The following is a 6,935-nucleotide window of genomic DNA, read 5'->3' as shown; positions in this document are numbered from 1 at the left end:
TGTACAGAGAGAGAGTGTGTACTGCACAGAGAGCTCAGAGGCCTTGGCTTGGCAAGGCCTCCGGTCTGTTTATACTGCAAAAGGCTCAGAGCCATAGAAGTCCTGGAGCTACACACTCCAGCATACTAACCTACCTCCATGTTGGCCTCACAGCCGTCCATAACACTCCAGCATACTAACCTACCTCCATGTTGGCCTCACAGCCGTCCATAACACTCCAGCATACTAACCTACCTCCATGTTGGCCTCACAGCCGTCCATAACACTCCAGCATACTAACCTACCTCCATGTTGGCCTCGCAGCCATCCATAACACTCCAGCATACTAACCTACTTCCATGTTGGCCTCGCAGCCGTCCATAACACTCCAGCATACTAACCTACCTCCATGTTGGCCTCGCAGCTGTCCATAACACTCCAGCATACTAACCTACTTCCATGTTGGCCTCGCAGCCGCCCATAACACTCCAGCATACTAACTTACCTCCATGTTGGCCTCGCAGCCGTCCATAACACTCCAGCATACTAACCTACCTCCATGTTGGCCTCGCAGCCGTCCATAACACTCCAGCATACTAACCTACCTCCATGTTGGCCTCGCAGCCGTCCATAACACTCCAGCATACTAACCTACCTCCATGTTGGCCTCGCAGCCGTCCATAACACTCCAGCATACTAACCTACCTCCATGTTGGCCTCGCAGCCGTCCATAACACTCCAGCATACTAACCTACCTCCATGTTGGCCTCGCAGCCGTCCATAACACTCCAGCATACTAACCTACCTCCATGTTGGCCTCGCAGCCGTCCATAACATTTTGATTTGTGTTCGCACAAAAATTACAACTGTCTTGGAACTGAATTATTTGACTGTTTCTAAACAAAAACAATCATGTAATTGATATGTGGGTACGTTTGCGTATCATGTAATTGATATGTGGGTACGTTTGCGTATACATGCACATGGTAAATGTGGTAAATTAGTGTGTTTATAGAGTGTGTATCTCAGGAGGTTGGTGGCACCTTAATTGGGGGAGGACGGGCTTGTTATAATGGATGGAGCGGAATAGTGGAATGGTTTCAAATTCATCAACACATGGTTTCCACGTGTTTGATGACATTCTATTTGCGCCGTTCCAAACATTATTATGAGCCGTCCTCCCGTCAGCAGCCTCCTGTGGTGTGTGTGTGTGTCAGGCAGACATGTGTGTATACAGTATGTGTGTGTCTTGCTGAGACAAAGAAGCCACATGATTGTCTTAGGTATATTGTCTTAGGTGTAATCCTATAACATACTGTATCTTCCCCTCACTGCCTCTTCTGGTACATGTTACCCTGAAGGAGTGGCACGGTGCTTTAAGGTCTTTAATCCTCAATTAGTCTTCAAAGTGATTCGCTTTGCTCTCCCTCCCTCCAGGAATAGTGAGAGAAGGGGAAGAGGAAAGGAAAATAAAAGGGGAAAGGGGGGAGCAGAGGTAATCTAGCTTCTCACAACAGACCAAGTTTAGTATGGACTGACTGTGTATCAGAGGAGGCTGGTGGGAGGAGCTCATTGTAACGGCTGAAATGGAGCGGATCCAACATGTGGTGTCCATATGTTTGATGTATTTGATACCATTCCATTTATTCCATTCCAGCCATTACAATGAGCTCGCCCTCCTATAGCTCCTCCCTCCAGCCTCCTCTGCTGTGTAGGTCCCTAGCAGGAGTATTAGCTAAACTACGACAATGTGACGCATTGTTTTATAGTGTTGCTGTGTTTTGCCTCTTGGTTAGGCTGTGGTAGTGCTTCCTATAATTGACTTGCCTAGTTTCAAATAATTGTTGAATAAAATCAGATGGGAACAAACAGAGTGTTGTACGACAGTTGTACTGTAGCTCACCGCTGTCCTCCCTGACTCCCTGTCCGTGACGTCACAGCCGGCTGGGATAGGGTGATAGGAGTGTGGGGGGGAGGGGTTAGTAGTGTGTCGACGTGACTGGTTCTGTGACGACTTAATGGTCTCTGATGTTGCTGTTCTCACATCACCAGCGCAACAGAAACATCATTTTTTACTGTAGCAGAAAAACAAAAGGACAACATTAAGCTGGGACAGGCGTAGCTATGGAGCGCATCAAGGACAGTGGGATCAAACACGCACACACACACACACACACACACACACACACACACACACACACACACACACACACACACACACACACACACACACACACACACACACACACACACACACACACACACACACACACACACACACACACACACACACACACACACACACACACACACACACACACCTCCCTGCAGCCCAGACAGAGTATTTTATGTCACTGCTTCTTATTAGTTAACATGTGTCTGCAGAGAGCCCTGGGCTCTTCACAACAGACACTGCACTGCTCCCTTTGAAGTAGAGACGAAGGGAGTGTGTAAAAGACAGAGAGTGAGAGAGAATGAGGGAGGGAGAAACAGATACTGTAGCTGTTTAAATGAGGCTCTTGCTCCCTCTACCTCTCCTCTCTCTCTTCCTTTATCACTATCTATCTTTCTCTCTCTTTCTCTCTCTCTCTCTTTATTTTTCTTTCTTTCTTCCTTTCTTTCTTTCTTTCTTTCTTTCTTTCTTTCTCTCTCTCTTTCTTTCTTTCTTTCTCTCTCTCTTTCTCTCGCTTTCTTTCTTTCCTCTGTCCATCATGTCACTATGCAGATATTTTGGGAGAGGAACGCTGTGAGCTTTAGATTCATAATGGTCTGTTTTTAAAGTACAGGAAACAAAACACAATTGAAGTAATTCTGTCAAAAAACAGGCAGTAGGCCAGAAAAGTTCTTGAGCAAAAGTACAGGTCACCATATTTAGATTTTGTACTATTTCTAACACAGTCGTGTCTTTCCTAAGTCTAATACATCCGTGAGATTCTGTTAGATTTTTATGGTACTGTAGTTGACACAATAATATGCAATTAATCTCAAGTGACTACACAGAAGCAAACTCCATGCTCAGCAGTTGCCCCCTGGACCTCTCTGATTCAGAGGGGTTGGGTTAAATGAGGAAGATACATTTTGGTTGAATGTATTCAGTTGTACAACTGACTAGACACACACACACACACACACACACACACACACACACACACACACACACACACACACACACACACACACACACACACACACACACACACACACACACACACACACACACACACACACAGTTTAGTTCAGTGTGTCCAATCAAGCACTTTCCCTGAGTTGACATGTTAGATGGGTTGACCCTGGCTGAGTTGTTCTTGTTTCTCATGGTCTGAGATTCCTTTAGGTTCCTTTTGGCAAACTCCAAGCGGGTTGTCATGTGCCTTTTACTGAGGAGTGGCTTCCGTCTGGCCACTCTACCATAAAGGCCTGATTGGTGAAGTGCTGTAGAGATGGTTGTCCTTCTGGAATGTTCTCCCATCTCCACAGAGGAACTCTGGAGCTCTGTCAGAGTGACCATCAGGTGTTTGGTCACCTCCTTGAACAAGGCCCTTCTCCCCCAATTGCTCAGTTTGGCCGTGCGGCCAACTCTAGGAAGAGTCTTGGTGGTTCCAAACATCTTCCATTTAAGAACGATGGAGGCCACTGTGTTCTTGGGGACCTTCAATGCTGCAGAAATGTTTTGGTACCCTTCCCCATATCTGTGTCTTGATACAATCCTGTCTCGGAGCTCTACGGACAATTCCTTCAACCTCATGGCTTGGTTTTTGATCTGACATGCACTGTCAACTGTGGGACCTTATATAGACAGGTGTGTGCCTTACCAAATCATGTCCAATCAATTGAATTTACCACAGGTGATCATGGATGATCAATGGAAACAGCATGAACCTGAGCTATATTTCAAGTCTCATAGCAAAGGGTCTGAATACTTATGTAAATAAGGTATTTCTGTTTTTTATTTATAATAAATTAAAAATTCTAAAAACCTGTTTTTGCTTTGTCATTATGGGGTATTGTGTGTAGATTGATGAGGACACTTTTTTTTATTTAATCCATTTTAGAATAAGGCTGGCACGTAACAAAATGTGGGAAAGGGTAAGAGGTCTGAATACTTTTTCGAATGCACTGTATATATATTGTATTTGTCACATGCACCGAATACAACAGGTGCAGACTTTACCGTGAAATGCTTACTTACAAGCCCTTTCCCAACAATACAAAGTTTAAAAGAAAATTAGCACAAATAAAAGGAAATAGTAACACAGTAAAATAACAATAAGGAGGCTATATACAAGGAGTACCAGTACCGAGTCAATGTGCAGGGGTACAAGGTAGTTAAGGTAATTGAGGTAATATGTACATGTAGGTAGGGGTAAAGTGACTATGCATAGATAATAAACAGAGTAGCTGTTTGTATTGTATGGTATGGTATGGTACTGTAGATATGAATGAGATGAATGGTAATATACCAGGGCTACTAATTGCCAAGGGTATTTTATAAAATAAAGGTAGACAACTGGACTTTTATGACTGAGTTACTTTAAAGTTAAATTAAGGTTACATTTAAAATGGATAACCCTGATATTTTACTGTGTCACTGAGAAAAAAACATTTCCTTCTCACTCCTCTTGAACAGACTGTCACTATGTTTGGTTACTCATTAAATAGAACACATCACAAGTCTGCAGTCAGGCTCAGCACGTGCATAGTCAGAACCACACACACTCCCTCTGCCTTTCTCTCTTCCTCTCTCTTAAATACACACACTTACGCCTTGCAAGGACTTACATGATACAGAACATGCAAACGCCAAGGTTATATTATCAGTTCCCACGACAGCAGCAGCACCAGGAGAACTTAGCTGGCTGCCTTTAGAACGGCAGGTAGCCTAGTGGTTAGAGTGTTAGACTTGTAACCGAAAGGTTGCAAGATTGAATCCCTGAGCTGACAAGGTAAAAATCTGTTGTTCTGCCCCTGAACAAGGCAGTTAACCCACTGTTCCTAGGCCGTCATTGAAAATAAGAATTTGTTCTTAACTGACTTGCCTAGTTAGAAAATAAAATAAAAAAATAAATTACTTGGCCTCTTCGATAAATCATCCACAGACAGCGGAGCACTGACTGGGACACAGTCAACATAGACACATTCCCTATCTGTAAATCTGAAGAAGGCTTGCTGAAATGCACAAACGGATCATGGCCCAGTTTCAACCCAAGAAAATGCAGGTCACCTTCCTATTGATTTTCTTGTGACAGAAGAAAGTGGGAGCTACAAAATAGCTCTTATATCTACAGTATCTTACCGTAGGTTTGAGTTAAGAGCTCTTCTCATCTGCCATAGCTTTGATTACATCCTGAATGAATTCCTCATCTACTGCATTTTTAGGCATCTGGCATTCATGCAATAACCCAATGGAGAAGTATATATAATTATGTCTCTTTCCCTTTGACCTTGAAAGGGTACACAGAGTAAGCAATCAAAGCATGTGTTGCCTTTCAGGTAGAGCTAATACTTCACACACACACACACACACACACACACACACACACACACACACACACACACACACACACACACACACACACACACACACACACACACACACACACACACACACACACACACACACACACACACACCCACACATCTCACTACCCCTATTCGTATGTGTCATAGCTTCTGTTGGCCTTACACACACATCTAAACACACACACACATCTAAACACACACACACACACACACACACACACACACACACACACACACACACACACACACACACACACACACACACACACACACACACACACACACACACACACACACACACACACACACACACACACACACACACGTCACTACCCCTATTCCTATGCGTCATAGCTTCTGTTGGCCTTACACACACTTCTAAAAACACACACACACTGCTCACAGAACACAACAAACACTGCTGATGTGTGAATACATAACATCTGCTTCAGGGTAGTAGGGCAGCTGGGTCTACGGCTCCAGTAATAACACACTGACTCACTGACTACTACAGCCAGGCCAGGACACACTGAATCCCACGAGGCCCTGGCTAATGCTCTCCATGCAGGTCTCGCTCCCTCCTGAGTTACGACAGGGAACAGTCAAAAGGTTAACACATGTAGCATATACAGATGTATGATCTTAATTTGATCCAGCCGGTTGCAGGAAATTTCCACTTTGAAATGTAAGACTTGATTTTCCCTTAGGAAAGATGTATCAACCCCTACAAAAAAATGTGTATTCATTATAATCCACATAATAATTCACATTTCCTATTGCTGCAGAATTATTTTCCTTCTGTAGCAAACTGGCTCAAATAAAGATCCTACATCTGTACACACACACACAGAGAGAGAGAGACAGACATACATAGGCAAATAAGCATACACACACACAGATACACGCACACACACGGTGACCGCGCACACACTGACCTGAAGAGCATTTCCTTCCTGGGCTGCGTTCAGTACGTTTGTACGTTCTGGAATGTTCAATTGAATGGAAACGGAAATGGTGCTGTGCTGAATGACCAGCTGAAAAATGGGGAGATTTCCTACTAAGTTCTATACATTTTTGAATATTGCTGAATTTCGATTTAATTCCGTGATTCCGTCCGCGTTCTCTGCAACGAGGATTTTACAGGGCCCTAGTACATTACATTTTTGTGTGATAGTGATTTTCTGCATCCAATATTACTTTGTTTTTGTATTTCCTTGTTCCTTTCCTTGTTGTCTTTGCCCTATGACTCTACAGAAAGGAAGAAGGAGTGAATACCATAAACAGATCGAGAGATGGAGGAATAGAGTGAGAGAGGCATGAAAATCTGATTGGGATCAGATGTGTCAAATAAAATAAAATGTTATTTGTCACATGCATAAACAACAGGTGAAATGCTTACTTGTGGACCCTTCCCAACAATGCAGAGAGAACATTTT

At 43.6% G+C, this 6,935-nt stretch overlaps 1 long non-coding RNA gene across 1 annotated transcript; it reads right to left on the bottom strand.

Annotated features, from left to right (window-relative positions):
* Window positions 1–1,881: 1,881 nt before the first annotated feature.
* Window positions 1,882–5,422, bottom strand: LOC120044722. Its single transcript, XR_005476577.1, has 2 exons — window positions 5,273–5,422; window positions 1,882–2,054 (listed from the first exon to the last, which is right to left on the bottom strand). It is a non-coding gene; the product is annotated as an uncharacterized LOC120044722 (long non-coding RNA).
* Window positions 5,423–6,935: the final 1,513 nt, after the last annotated feature.

This window comes from Salvelinus namaycush, chromosome 3 (genome assembly GCF_016432855.1).
Source record: "Salvelinus namaycush isolate Seneca chromosome 3, SaNama_1.0, whole genome shotgun sequence".
NCBI lineage: Eukaryota > Metazoa > Chordata > Actinopteri > Salmoniformes > Salmonidae > Salvelinus > Salvelinus namaycush.
Note: the sequence above shows the minus strand (reverse complement) of the source record. Positions and strands in the feature narration are given on the sequence as shown.